The sequence below is a fragment of the Plectropomus leopardus genome, chromosome 1, assembly GCF_026936395.1.
Source record: "Plectropomus leopardus strain MGB_pleo_1.0 chromosome 1, ASM2693639v1, whole genome shotgun sequence".
In the NCBI taxonomy this organism is placed as follows: Eukaryota; Metazoa; Chordata; class Actinopteri; order Perciformes; family Serranidae; genus Plectropomus; species Plectropomus leopardus.
Window position 1 is genome coordinate 2,052,051 of NC_142176.1, and position 14,844 is coordinate 2,066,894.

At 37.2% G+C, this 14,844-nt stretch overlaps 1 long non-coding RNA gene across 2 annotated transcripts in view; it reads right to left on the bottom strand.

Moving 5' to 3' along the window:
• LOC121942372 (uncharacterized) overlaps nucleotides 1-5,118 on the bottom strand; it is a 44,530-nt gene extending 39,412 nt beyond the window's left edge. For both annotated transcript variants that reach the window (XR_015777382.1, XR_006105802.2), the window contains exon 1: nucleotides 4,812-5,118. This is a non-coding gene — a long non-coding RNA (uncharacterized LOC121942372). The remainder of the gene's footprint in view (nucleotides 1-4,811) is intronic.
• Between the last annotated feature and the right edge of the window lie 9,726 nt (nucleotides 5,119-14,844).

Sequence of the window (14,844 nt, forward strand, 5' to 3'; positions counted from 1 at the left end):
TTGTACCTGACCGAATGACTTACACAACATGAAATCTAAATAATAAATAATGGTGATTTCAATATTGACCAAAATAACTTGATTAAGATTTTTGCCAGAATTGAGCAGCCATAGTCCTACTCTTTTTTATCTTTATCTCCATAACTGTCCCACAAACACCATTACAAGTTGTATAAAATTGTTTGAAACTGTTTATATTGATCATGTTAAACCGGTTTGGGCTTTTAAAACTACTCTAGTCAGATCAATGGGCTCCATGTAAACGTGCCGACTGTCACATTTCAGACGTTTTATAGTCACAAAGCTGATTTATAAACTTCACTGGTGCCTTCAACAAGGCTCTAACTTCAGACATATCTGCTCTGCAGGCTCAGATCCTGGACTCCCTGCTCTAATATAAAGCACCAAATGTGATCAATTACCTCTTGTAGGTGTGCTGAAATGATTTTCTGAGCTCCTGGAGAGTTTCTGCCTCAAAGGTAGAAAATAATAAAAAAAACCTTGGGTGTGCTTTAGAGAAGGGTCAGTGGTCAGGTATTTAAAGAACAATGCTGGTCCTTCAATTTCTATGGCAGCCACATGGCTACGGTCACACGAAAACTTATGTAATTATGTTACATAAACTCACATTTAGCCGACTGATGAAGCTGAAGGCTGAAGCACCATCAGACTGGAACAAAAGCTACAGAACATCTATAATAAACTGTCAGCGGCACAGCGAGAGGCTGGGACCAGAAGTCACATATCGTGTAATTAGCTCACAAAAACTGATCTTTAAGGCTTTTATGGAAAGAAATACTGATTTCAGACAGCCAATACTTGCTGCAAAAGAAATCCACAAAAAGAGTAAAGACAGGCAAATCATCAAACCCTGACAACGGGTCACTCACTGGGACGACATTTTCAAAAAATGTGACTGAAAAAGTCAGAAAAGAAAGGAAAAAGTCATGTTCACATTAATGGCTTGTCACTGAAGGGCCAGAGAGCTGCTTGACATGACATGACATATGGTCCCCAATTTTCTCTGAAGACAAGCCAAAATTTCTTAAGTCCGCAAACGCTTCAGAGGACAGAAATCTGTCGGAAAAAAACCCCATAGTCCCACAGGAAACCTGATTTTATGCATCTACGTTTCAACCGTATGAGATTTTCACAGCACAATAACCACCTCAAAAAAAATTTGCAGTGTCACAGTATTATGGGATCACGGCAGTTAGGGCTGAGCAATATAAAGATATTATATCCAGATATGAGACTATATATCGTCTTAGATATTGGATGTTGTTATATGATATAAATGGTGTTTTTTGCTAATTTTAAAGGTTGCATTACAGTAAATTTCTCTACATAGACTGTTCTACATTAATGTTATTTTACCCTTTAAATGCCAGATTTTTGCCATGATGCCACTATTTTCTTAGATGAAAGAAAAAAACAATAGAAATAATTATTTTAAATATGCTAAATGCTAGGCTGACGGACATGTAATATCATGTTACTATTATAATTTTAATTCAGCTTACATTTAAGACATTATTTCCCTGTTCAAGTCAAGTCAAGTCAAGTCAATTTTATTTATAGAGCCCATTATCACAAAACATGGTTTGCCTCAGAGGGCTTTACAGTGTACGACATCCCTCTGCCCTTAGACCCTCACATCACCCGAGGAAAAACTCCCGAAAACTCATCATTTTTAAATGTGCAGTAATTTGAAAAGTCTGTTTAAATGTGAGAGCTGTTAATTAATTATCAATAATCGGTCTGATTATCTGTGATGATAATTGTGGTATCACCTTGAAGATGGTTTACAGCAGGGGTATTCAACAATCTTAAACCATCTGAAACAAGCTTCAGGTAAATTTAAGCACATTGTGCTGATAATAGTCCAACCTCTCCTGACTGCAGGACTCTGACTTCAACTTCTGTCAAACTTCTGTGCTATTAATCATTTTACTCAGGAATTAAAAACTTTTGAGTCGGCCTACTTCTCCTATAGCTGCCATTAGGCTTCCAACATTCCCAGTTAGAGAAGGTAAAAATAAGGTCAAGTGCTTGTGGCCCCGGGCCCCCAAAACATTATATCTAATAATAATAATGAGAGCTCAGCAGGATGAGACACGGAGCGATGCGTCCTGGTGTTTCTAAATAATTCATCCAAAGTCTGATTAAAGCTGAAACTAACACAAAGTCGTCTGTAGAGTCTAAAGAAGTCACTTTCACCTCTGCAAATGTGGCTGCTTCAGACACTTTGGTGCTGTGAGGAGAAGCTGCGCTCTGTTTGTCTGTCTCACTGCGCTGCTGTCGGACTATCGGCTGTTTGATCCGCCATGATGAAATGCTGTGGCTGTCAAACACTCAGCTGTTCTACAGTCAAAGTCCTTCACTGCATTTGGTTCTCTGCGGCGCTATTCTCATTATCATTGGCTGTTCGTGTTTTCTGTCAAAACGTGGCTGGAATACGTTCTATCAACATTTGATCGACTACGTCTCATAGGGGAAAGTTCATCATCGAGGAGATGTTATTTCGCGATTGATATCGTCATCGTTTTATTGCCCAGCCCTAAGCCAAATATAGTAAAAATGATGTTATCAGGTGAAAAATATTCAAAATGACAAATTCAGAGTCAAAAGCCCAGAATGACACCCAGAAATAATACAAGTCCTGTTTTTCTGCTCTGATGGCTGTGGGATCAAAAATGTCAGTTTGAATGGGTTTCAATGGAGCATTTTTGGACCTGAACAGTCTGAATGTAACTATTTAGTTTCCACAGTGTATTTTAGACTTATTGTAGGAGCTGAGCTGCAAATTCCAAAAATAAACAAAAATACACAGTCTTGCCAAAACATATGCCATATACATGAACACAGACACATTTTTCAAAAACTGAGAAATGAAAAGCGCATAAAATGCACCAAACAGTCCCTAAAAGTTAATCACTAATCACTGTAGAAAACATTAGTGTACATTAAAAAAATGTTGATTTGTAGCTGAAAGCTTTAATTTGCTGCTGGTTAGAAAATTCAAACATAAGTTACATCAGAGAAAATACAGCAGAGAGCAAAAAGTGTGCTAACCAACCCTGGTCTCCAATTTGTCCCCTTCAACTGCAACATTAAAGAGAATTTAATATCACCGACCGTTGTGAGTACTTATTTTATGCTTAAACTTTTCTACACTGCAGCACTGCAACTTAAACTTCAGTAAAAAATCTGAGTAGGCTATGACTTTAATCACTGACTTTGTACATTTTGAAGTCGTTATTTTCACTGAAGGCTCAGGTCGAAGGTGCAGAGGCCAACAACAGTTCGTGCTGCATTCACGTTTTTACAAACACGTCAGGTCTGTCCTGACTGAACCGAGAACCAACACATGAGGACACGGTGTCTTTTCATCGCCTGCGTCCCACAGCGTGCAGCTCTGCAGGCTGTGATGACTCATGTGACTGCAGCTGGGTTCAACTGTCACCGAAAAATCACACAGATGTCAGCAGCAGCAACAAATTCATCTGAAGAATGAAATAAAGCTGATGTTTCTGCCTCAAACAGCCTCGTCTACGCATACCAAAAAGGTCAAGAGCTGCTGATGGATGCAATGTGTCAAAACGTTCCTAAATGAACTTTATTTGAATGAACTTTCTTTAAAACGACATGTATGAGGTGATAGAAAGCTAAAAAAACAACTTCATAATATCTGGTCTTCATTTTAATTCAGTGCAACACATCAAATAAAGACATTTGCAAAAGTGGTTGAAGCAAAATAAGAGATTTTTTATTTTATAATGTTACTGTTGTTACTGTATGTAACCTTTATATCCTAATTTTATTTTCTCTTTTTTACTGTAACTGTAATTCTATGTAACCTTCTTTTTTTTACCATAACTTATTGTATGCATGTTAAACATTATTGTATGTAACTTTCCTAGCTTCTTTTTTCCCCCTTTTCTTTATTAAAAGTATAACTGATATGAAACATCAGTTATGCATTTTGTTTATAACCTCTGAAACCTGAGCAAATTATTCTGATTTCTTTCAAAAACATTAGGCAACACTGACAAGCTTATCAACAAGACATGGCCCAAAAACTGGCAAAAAAAGTTATAAAAATACAAGAAAACTACCGCAAAACAAGCAAGAATAATTTCTAATAACCCTCCCCTATTTTTTAAAACATTTTTTAGATGAAATTTGCTGAAATTTGTGGGACATTTCTTGCAAAGTTGCTAGTTGTTTTTTTCTCCTCAAAAAAAAAATCAAACCAATCAGTTCACTTTTCAAAGGGTCATTTAAATCACACAAGGTGTGTGAACACAGCACCAGAAAACTGATGTAAGTGCAGGCTTCAAAGGGTTAATTTGCTGCATGGTGCAGCTCCCTATCAACAGTTTATTTACTGACTTCAAATCAAGATGTTGTCTGCTGACTTATATCACTGACTGTATGGATTTTATATTTAAAAAATATATATAACCATACTGATAATGTCAGAGGTAATTTTGTGATAGCCACTACAAATAAAAAGTACATAAACATATATGGATAACTCAGTCAGAATTAAGAGCACCTTTCAGTGTTCTGCTCCTTTTAAAAAATCAGGTTTTTGATGAAAATGTGTACAAATTTAAACTCAAAATAAGCAGACTTTCTGTGCCATCGATGAGAAGCTAATTGATAAAAGCGCTCGTTCGTAGGAGCAGTTCTGGTGCGTCGGGACTCTCCGCTAGTCTAAGCTCTTTTCAGAGTCACATCTCAGTCAAGTTTGAACATACATACATGATACACACATTTTTACATTTAGTGTGACTTAAACCTACCGAGAATGCAATTTTCTCCGATGCCCATCGCGAGGAAACGTCCGTAAATTCGCTTAGAAGTCAAAGGAAAAAAGACGCTCGTCACAACTCCAGACTTGACTGAGAATTATCACGTTTTAAAGTTTTCTTCGGTATAAAAGTTATCCGGTGATATCTGACCGTGTTTTTATCTGTACACCGCAAACAAGAGCTGCTTATAGACTATTCGGCATGGTTTTTATGGAGCTACTTTGTTGAAATCTTAATAAATACAGGCCAAAATGAGGAGGATGAAACTGTTACTAACACCGCCAACACCATGACAACATTGCACTGCACCCAAAGCATGATGGGAAGTATTTCAAAACTTAAAACGCGATTTTCCCGCCGAATCGAAGTAAGAAAAAATCAAATAAAAATAAGTCATTACTGAAAATTAATGAAAAATCAATAAAAAACGAACAAATTATTTATTAATATTAATATATTAATACAAAATATCATAAATTATCATAATTAAAATATGACCAAAAAAAACTCAAATGTTGTTACTAGGACTGTAGTTATCAATTATTGTTATTTAAGTAGCCTAGTACTTAACCAACCTATTTAAAATACAGCAGTATTGTTTTAGTAATCAAAGATTCTACAGATTAATCCATGAGTGAGTATGCTTATCAGACCACAAATACTTTTGCTTTATTAAAAAGCAAAAGTAAATATATACCATATTAATTTATGTCTTTAAGAAGGAATATTTGCTGATTTTCAACCAGCTCTGTGTCAACACAGTGTGGGCAGGATGTACAGATGAACAGTGTTAGAAAAATAATCAGAGTAATCAAATATAAAATGCTATATTATTTGATGAAGTCATTACAATAGTTACACATCTTATTTTATTTTTAACAGGGTAACTAGTAATCTATAACCTATTATATTTCAAAAGTAACCTTCCTTACACTGGTCGCCATATTAATATATGTCTTTAAGAAGGATTATTTGTTGAATTTTGACCAGCTCTGTGTCAACGCAGTGTAGGCAGTTAGTGCAGATGAACAGTGTTAGAAAAGTCCTCAAAGAGTAATCAAATGTAATAAGTTATATTATTTGATGAAGTTATTATAATAGTTACATGTCTTTATGTTTTTACAGGATAACTAGTGATCAATAACCTATTATATTTCAAAAGTAACCTTCCTAACACTGGCCACCATATGTCTTTATTTGTTGATTTTCGACCAGCTCTGTGTCACCGCAGTGTGGGCAGTCAGTGCAGAGCTACCTGCTCATCTGCCAGTAGGGAGCCCGAAATTTCACATCATCTGTCTTAAGCATTTTTCATCAAGATTCAACATAGTTGCCCACTTTTAACGACACAGAGCTGGTTGAAAATCTGCATAATTCGCTATAATTTCTGTAATCAAGTGTCTCGAGGAATCTTTTCAGCCTGAGTTGTGACTGTAATCACATCCTGTACTTCTCCATTAAGAGTAACAGCCATGTCAGAGAAGCATTTATTCAGCACATATTGTTTTTACCAGAACGTCACACAGCTCTGTGCTGATCTTTTCTCATCAGCGGTCGTGTTGTACGTGTCTGTATCTGTCTGTTGTGCAGGAATCATTTTCTCTCCACACACTAAACAGTGATTCAGATTCTCTGCGCCTCCTTTGGTCGATACATTTATCTGCTGTTCTTAAGTTCACAACTCGCTCTCTGTTTGCAAATGTCGTCTTTTAATTGTTTCCACCCGAGCGGCTCGGGGACGGAGAGAGCTGGTCTTTGTGACACAGAGACTGCTGGGAGTTGATGTTTTCTTTGCTCCGGCTCTGAGGCGCTCCGCAGCTCTTTCCCTCCTCATGTCGGTCACTTATTTGTATTCACGCACGGCTGCAAACTTTGTCCTTGTGCTGAAGACTTTTCATCTCCCTCTCGAGCAAGAAAACAAAACATGCACTCAGGTTTCAGCGCGTGGTTTTCTATAATGGATAACCACTTAATGTCCAGATGTCACCAGCGGCTGAAATCTAGTTTGATCACAGACCGAGTGTTCATAAATACAGTTTAATTAAAAACACATTCAACCATCAAACTGCTCAGCAGATTATCTGCTGTTTCACTGCGTTAACTGTAAAAAGTGTTTTTTCTGTTATGATGTCAGCTCAAGTTTCCCTGTAATATTAAGACTACAGCTTTTTTTTTGTTTTTTTGCTTTCAGAGACCTTTCACGAGTATTTAAATCTTTGAAAGCACTTGAAAGTTGGGAAAAGGGAAAATGTCTAGGGTAAAAGAGAAAAAAACCTAAAATATATAAAATAAATAATTACATAATTAAAATTATATGACAAAATGATTATAATTTTATAAGCAATTTTCAGAGTTATTTACTCATTAATTAATTTATTTAAAATAATTATGTATTTATTTATTGCTATTTTTTTTAAAAAGTTTTTTTAAATGTTTTACTAATTTCTTCCCGGGTCATTTTTCTTTTGTTGCTCATTGTCTTCTTCTCATGCTTTTGACCGAAATTAAGCCAATTTTCTCAGATTTCAAAAGGTTAAAGACAAACAACAAACTGGTTGTAATTTACTGTTTGTTTGTTTTTTCCGGGTAATTTTTCTTGTCTCCTTGTCCTAATTTCTTGCAATTTGCAGGACATTTCTCGCCAAGTTGCTCATTTCCTTTTTTCAATGTTTTGGGGGAAAAAAATCACTCCAATTTATCGAGGTTTCAAAAGTCGACATGCTCGTGAAACGTGTCTGAAAACTGCACAAGAAAACTGATGTCAGTCCAGGTTCCAAAGGGTTAATCAGTGCCTTGTTTAAAATGTAAAGTTTTAATGTCAAATCAGTAACATATCCTTGGCAGAAAGGTAAAATACAAACATTTATCCTGGAGGAGGTGAGAGTCGACACAGACTTTGATACGTTTTTCGTTTTAAGGATCCAGGAGGGGCAAAGTTCTCATTATTTTTCATCCATCCGTCAGTTTTATTTTAATGAGATCGACAGCCTCACAGGGCCACGGCGGCGCTTCAGCCCTATCTTTATAGATTCTTTTGAATGATTTTGTTTTAAGGAGAAAAGAAGATTTTGTCCTCTGCACGCTGCAGATGAAGCCTGCAGATGAAAACGTGAGATTTTATCGACATTTAATGTGAAATGTGCTCATTCGAACAACAGCTGTACACGGAGCTCTGCATGCAAAACTCGGTTTCAGTCCGACTGCTGAATTTTTCATACGAACACTGAATTATCATTTTCTCATTCGGAGCTGAAGCACTGACGCCCACGCAGTCAGAGGCCGCCGCTGGTGAAATGTGCTGAGTCCAGGACCCGGAGTCCCCGCTGCACCTGCAGCAGGAGAGCTGGTCCTCGCTGAGGCCCGTGAGCCGCCAAACCAGCACGCCACGTTTTAAAATGACCAGCGCCGCTCTGCTCGCCCGTGTTTCAACGAGAGCTCAACAATGACGGTTTCAAGGTTAGCAGTCGTCACACGGCGGCTTTTTAACACTCAGACTTTATTTCTGGCTCACAGACGTGAACGAAACGAGACAGAAAGACTGAACGTGAAAAATCTGTCTGCAGTGTCTGCGCCAAAATGTCAGATCATGAAAGGAGTCAAAGACCAAGTTAACCCTTTCACACCTGAGTCAACATCAGTTTCATTACAACTATTTAAACCTCTGAAACCAAAGAAAGAACATTTTCTGGTTTGCTTATTTTCAGATATTTTTCATGTGATTTTTTAAGAATTTATCAGTAATGTTTGTTGATTTTCATAAATTTTTATTGTAACTTTTTTTTAGAACTAATTTCTTGTTTTATTTTTAGATATTTTTATTGTATTTCTTTGCCAATATATTGTTAATGGTTTTTAAAAATTCATGTATTTTCAGGTAATTTTATAGTAATTTCTTTTTACTTTTTTTTTTTTTACAAATGTTCTTTGCTTATTGTCAGATAATTTTTCTTGTAACTTTTTATTACTTTCTTTTTCATTTTGGGGGTATTTCTTATTAAGTTCCTTATTGTCTTCTTCCCATGCTTAATAAGAAATCAGTCTGGTTCGCTCAGTTTGTAAAGGGCTAAAGGACACCTCCAGGTTATTACAGCGTCTCATAAAGCTCTGGACATTGTGTCCATCAGTAATGGGGACATTGGACCCTCAGAGTTAACTGCTGACATCTCAGAAGGCGGCGAATGGTCCACGAGTGGATTTCATGATGATGTGAACGACCATAAACCATCGAGCGTCCACTTGTGAGCCGCCGAATAACAACTACTAGAAACCCACCGAAAGCACTTAAGACCACGAGGGGGAAACATGCCGAAAACCAGTTCAGCTCACAGGGGGGGTCAAATGATCGCGGTGGACATTAGACAAGCACTCGCCTCCCAAAACCACGAGACATTAACTCTGCGGCTGCTTCAATAACGGCAGCAATAATGAGCGCACAGAGACTCAGCCGCATTAAAAACTGAGCAGCGACACATCTGCACACATAAATGACAATAATTCATCTTCAGCGGCGGAAAGTAACAAAGTACATCTACTTAAGTAATGTACTTAGGTACAACTTTGAGATACTTGCACTTAACTTGAGTATTTCCACTTTTTTTCTAGTTTGTACTTTAACTCCACGTCATCTCAGAGGGAAATATTGTACTTTTACTCCACATTAGTCATTTATAGCATATACATAAATATGTGTGTGTGTGTGTGTGTTTATCTAAAAAACATTGTGGCATAATGAAAAACCCTGGCATTTAAAAGTTTGAAAACCAGAAAATTAATGAATATTTAATATTTTTGATTATGGCTGATGTTGATTAAAAATATAATTTAGTGAAAGCAGAAAATAACATTAATGTATAATATTTATTTAAGCTTGATTTTTTTTAAAAAGCGCATTTTGTGCGATACGAGTGTGTGTAATATTCAGTCCAATCCAAATTCATTTATAAGACACAACAGAGTCGACCAAAGTGCTGTACATCAATAAATACATTCATAATAATAATAATAAAGCGGGCCCTAAAGGGTTAATCTGCATCTGTTTAAGTTCTCAAGAAACCCAACCAGTCAGCTGCAAGAACCTCAGATCAGAACAAGACGAGTTTAAATGTCAAAAAAAAAAAAACCTTCAGCTCAGTGTGTCAGCGTCTCTGCAGACTCACACGTCCGTCCTGTTTCTGTGGACACCTGCGCACGAGGAGGTGGACAGGTTAGAAAAACAAACCGCGCAGAGAGAGATGCCGCATTTACACGTCTCATTTAGCCAATCAGAGGTCAAGGGACAGTTTGCAGAGAGGAAAGAGCAGCGAAATAACGGAGAGCTTCTGAAATAAAGTCAATATTTGACACAGGAAAGGAAGAGGTCACTGTCAACAGAGAGAGACTCGGAGTTTGTGGTGCACGTCTTAATGGAGGGAAATAAAGACGAAGAAGAGAAGCAGCGTGTGCGAAGATCTCGGGAGGGCAGAGCGTAAAAACACGGATGAACCTGCCGAGTTTTCTGTGATTTCATCAAACACCATGAATGAACCGCAGCTCTGCTGCTGAAGCCGAAGCCGGAGAAACGCAGCGTTCGTGTGATGTCAGAAGGTCAAATTTTGTGAGTTGGGAAGTCGTTTTTCTGATTTGGTTGTGTTCATGTGTTTGTTTGAAGGTGGTAAAGTGGAAAAAACATGGAAGCTACAAAAAATACGGGTTTTATTTTAATGCGTTTAAAACACGAGGCTGATAGACTTCAGAGAGGTTTTATTTTTAAAACAACGGACTAAAAAACGTTTCGGCGTTCATCCAAAAACCTTCATCAGCTGTGATGTTTGCAACAGGAAGTAGCTCTGGCAAATAAATACGCACAAAGAAGTCACGTGACAAGCATATGGCGCGAGATCACATGACTTGTGGGAGACGTAGTCCACAGGTGTGTTTGCCAGAGAAGACGGTGTCCTCAGCAGATCATAAAGCAGAAAGTTTTTAGTCCACTGTTTTTAAAAATAAAACCTTTTTGAAGTCTCAATCACCTGGATGTCTGAACGTGAATCTACACAAACTGATAGCTGATTCCCATTATTATTATTATTATTATTATTATTATTGTTAATATATATTTTTAATTTTTAAAATATACTTTATATATTATATTTTTAATACATTTTTATAAATTATTTTATTTTATTTTTAAATATATTTTATATATTATATATTATTTTGTGTTTTTTAAATGATTTTTTAAAAAAATGCTAATACATGCAGATACCAGATATCATCAAAATTTCCCAGTTTCCCACTCATAATTAGGACTTTGGAGGGCCATTCACACGCTTGAAACTCGTAAATATGGTAAATATTTCTGAGGAGCACATGAAAGTAAAAATGATGCAGTAATGTGATGAAGTTGATTACCAACAGCTTTTAAACCTGAAAAAGTGAAAGAAGGGCTGAATTTGTGAAAGACACGAGGTCGGATCTTTGGTCGTCATTTAGTCACCGTGACATCAAAGTTGCTACGTCCATTTTTTTTTTAGCCTATGAGTGTCACTCAAAGCAGTCCGTCATTATGCGCAACTTTAAGTCTTAATAACATATAAACAGGAACGTTATATTAAAAACTGGACCTCGTACAGATGTCACGAATGTTGAAATTAGCTATAGAGACCAAAACTGTTGTTTGTACCAGACTGTAAACACGTTTATTTCTGCTGCAAAATTTGGGGACTGACTCTGTTTTGGAGTCAGCCTCTAGTGGACGTTAGAGGAACTGCAACTTTTGGCACTTCAGTTTCTACTTGATCCCAAGATGATTGTGATTGGTCAAATGAAATAAAAACAACCCAGAGCAGTTTGTTCCCTTTGTGAGGAATTATAAAGGGTCATTACAACATGTAATGATCATGTAATGATCATGTAATTACCGCTGCTCGGGTCTGCTGACGTCTCACGTCCACCTTTGGGAGGAGAGAGTTTACTTTTGTTCAGGGTCTAAGTTGCTAATTTTGTGTTATAAATCTATTTTTTCGTGCTGACAAAACGATCCGTAACGTAACAGTGTCTGCCCTCAATAACACTACAGCTGAGAAATGCAGATTTGTTTCTGGTGGTTTTTTGTCCTTCTCTAATGACTCCCCGGAGATCAACTGCATTAGCTGCAGCGCTACAATCAGCTTATGTAAAATGTTAATAACGTGACCTGCTTGAACTGCAGACGTACATCAGGTGGAGCTTTAAAAGTGCATGTTCAACACTGCAGCTGTGAAAGTAATAACAAAAGAGCTATACTGATTTTTTTGCACCAGTGCTGCAAAAGTTCAACTAAGACGATGGTTTGTTGTAAAGAAAAACTGAGGACGAGCAGATTTTGTGTAATTCTTCTCTCCGATCCTGCCAAAATATCATTCATCGCAGAGTTCAGAGATAACTCATGAGCTGTTACACGGTTCTTGCATGAGAAATGTGCAACTTTTGTTGCGTTTTGACCTTTTGTTCACACGATGTAACAGCCAAAATTGTGGGATGTACCTTTAAGACATATGGTGTTACTAAGTTATGTCACTAGGTGGCGCCTTGTCTGTCCTGGAAATTAGTTGAGCAGCGCTCTCGCCATGTACGCACGCCTGTAACCGAGCTCCTGCCGTCCTTTAGCCTCTCAGCTGAACCGTAACGTCGCTATGTGCGCATGCATGATGAAAAGTAGCCGTACAACCGGACTTTGTAAGGTCGACGTGTGGTTTTGTAATAAATAACGAACATCGTGGAAACCCCAGATACGTGTGGCAGTACGCTCTTGGCTAACTTTACTGCCTCCAACGCTCCAGGCCCAAACGGTTACAACGACAACAAAGTTTTGGGGGCAACTGGGCAGAAATATCCCACAAACTGGAGAAAAAAAAAAAAAAAATGGTGACAAGAAAATGAAAAAAATAGAGAAAAATTACCAGAATATTATATTTACGATTCTCTTAATTATGTGTTTAAAATATTGTTACAGGAACAAAGTAAGTAATATTTTTTGGCACTTTCTCAAGGTTTATTTTTTCCCTATTTTCCAGTAATTTTCTTGCATGTCTGATTAATTTCTTGCTAATTATTGGGCCATTTCTTAATCAGTTGCTCGCCGCTCTCTGGTGGGTTTTTTTTGTTTTTTTTTTTAAGAAAGCAAGCCACTTTGTTCAGGTGTCAAAGGGTCAAGTGGATGTGTCCTTGACCTGAGAGTCCCGCTCTGTATTAGCTCAGGTGAGATACTTAATTATGCAGCTTCTGAGTTGTGGTCAAAGTGCGCGTTGCATGGCAACCGGACTGATGTAACAGCACTCGCGGCCTTGGACTTGTTGCTCCTCCCGCCGCCGCTTTGTGTTTGAAAAGATAAAAGCATCTCGTCAGCTGAGACGAAGGCCTTGAGTCCCGTCGTTTCACCCCGAGCTTCACAGCATAATTATCTATTGTTGTAGGAGCCTGAGGTTGATTGTATTTATTCGGCGCCTCGGTGATAGTGAAGCTCCCTCTTTTCTTTTCTGTCTCTTTGTCCTCTCTCTCTCTGTACGGCAGCTCGGCCCATCTGCTAGCTGCACATGAATTTTTTATGTTTTTGCCCCCGAGCCGTGCAGTGTCAACACAACATTGCTTCTTGGTGGAAAAACCGGGAACTTTCGTTCGCCTTTCTGTGCTTTAAGTCTCCTCCGAGTTAAAGTTTAAACTCCGGGTGCTGCCGGTGTTTAATTACTGCGAGGCACACAAACGCATCACAAGCTCTTTGTATGTTTCTGTAAAGCGCAGCTGGTTTTTCTCTTTAAACCTGCGTCTGTGTCGATGTAATGTTTGCAGACTGCAGCGAGGAGACGCCTCGCAGCTCCGCGGGGACGTTATTCGCAGCCCTGCGGCCATTTTATGCTAATTAAGATTCAAACGCAGGCGAAGCTCGCGCTGTTGAACCGCTGTTGCATCAGAGCTGCAAACACCTGCACGCACTGTAAAACCTGACAGGCTGATTTCACTTTTACTGCCTTGAAAAATGTAATTGATAAAACTATCAATCTTAATTTATGTTGACTTTAAATGTATTGTTACCTTTACCGAAACTTTAGTTAAACGAACTTAACTTTGTGAAGTTTTTGCAACTTAGAAATGACAAGTTTAATTATATCTATATTTCCAAATTTTAGGTAAACAAAATCTTAGGTAAAAAAAATACTATCTATTCTGCCGGTTATAATCAGTCATATTTGCATTTAATTAAACATGTTAATAAAACAGAACTCGCAGATCTCCTAAATTTAAGTTAAGTCAAACTAACTGAGTTAACAGAAGTTGTTCACACTTAGAAAGAACAAGGTGATTTCACCTGTCATTTTTAAGTTGCAACAACTTCACATATCTAAGAAAGTTCTGCTGAATTTTAAATAATCTCAACTGGTCTCCAAGATTATTTTGAGTAAGATCAACTTCAGATTTTACAGTGTAGGTTTACTTAAACCTTAGTTGTGTTTACTTCATTTTGTGAAGTTGTTGCAACTTAAAAAAGACTATTTAAATGTACTTGTACTTTATGATAGCAAATCATCATATAAGTTTTGATATGATAATTAAATTATAAGTTTTTAAGTAAACAGAGGTAGTCGGACTTAACTGAACGCAACTTTTGAGTTAAGTCAAACTAACTAGGTTTGATTAAGTGGCTATCACTTACAAAAAGTTAATTTGTTATTTTGAGTCATCTTAACAAATGAAGTAAATACAACAGAATTTTAAGGAAACCTTACAAATAGATAAAGGAAGCATAATGAAAGAATAGTTCGATTTACTTTCCCTTTCAGGGAAATCAGTTTTCTAGATTTTTTTTTGTAAAATCGACTTGTCAGATAAACATTTTAACATTATATCTAATCGTTAAATTTACTTCAAATTAAGCAGTATTCACCTAATTTTGTGAAGTTGTTGTAACTTAAAACTTACATGTTTAAACCAAGTTTATTGCGTTATTTATCTTTATTCAACTGGTCGGTCATATTTGTATTTTATGAAACACGTTATTAAAACAGAACTC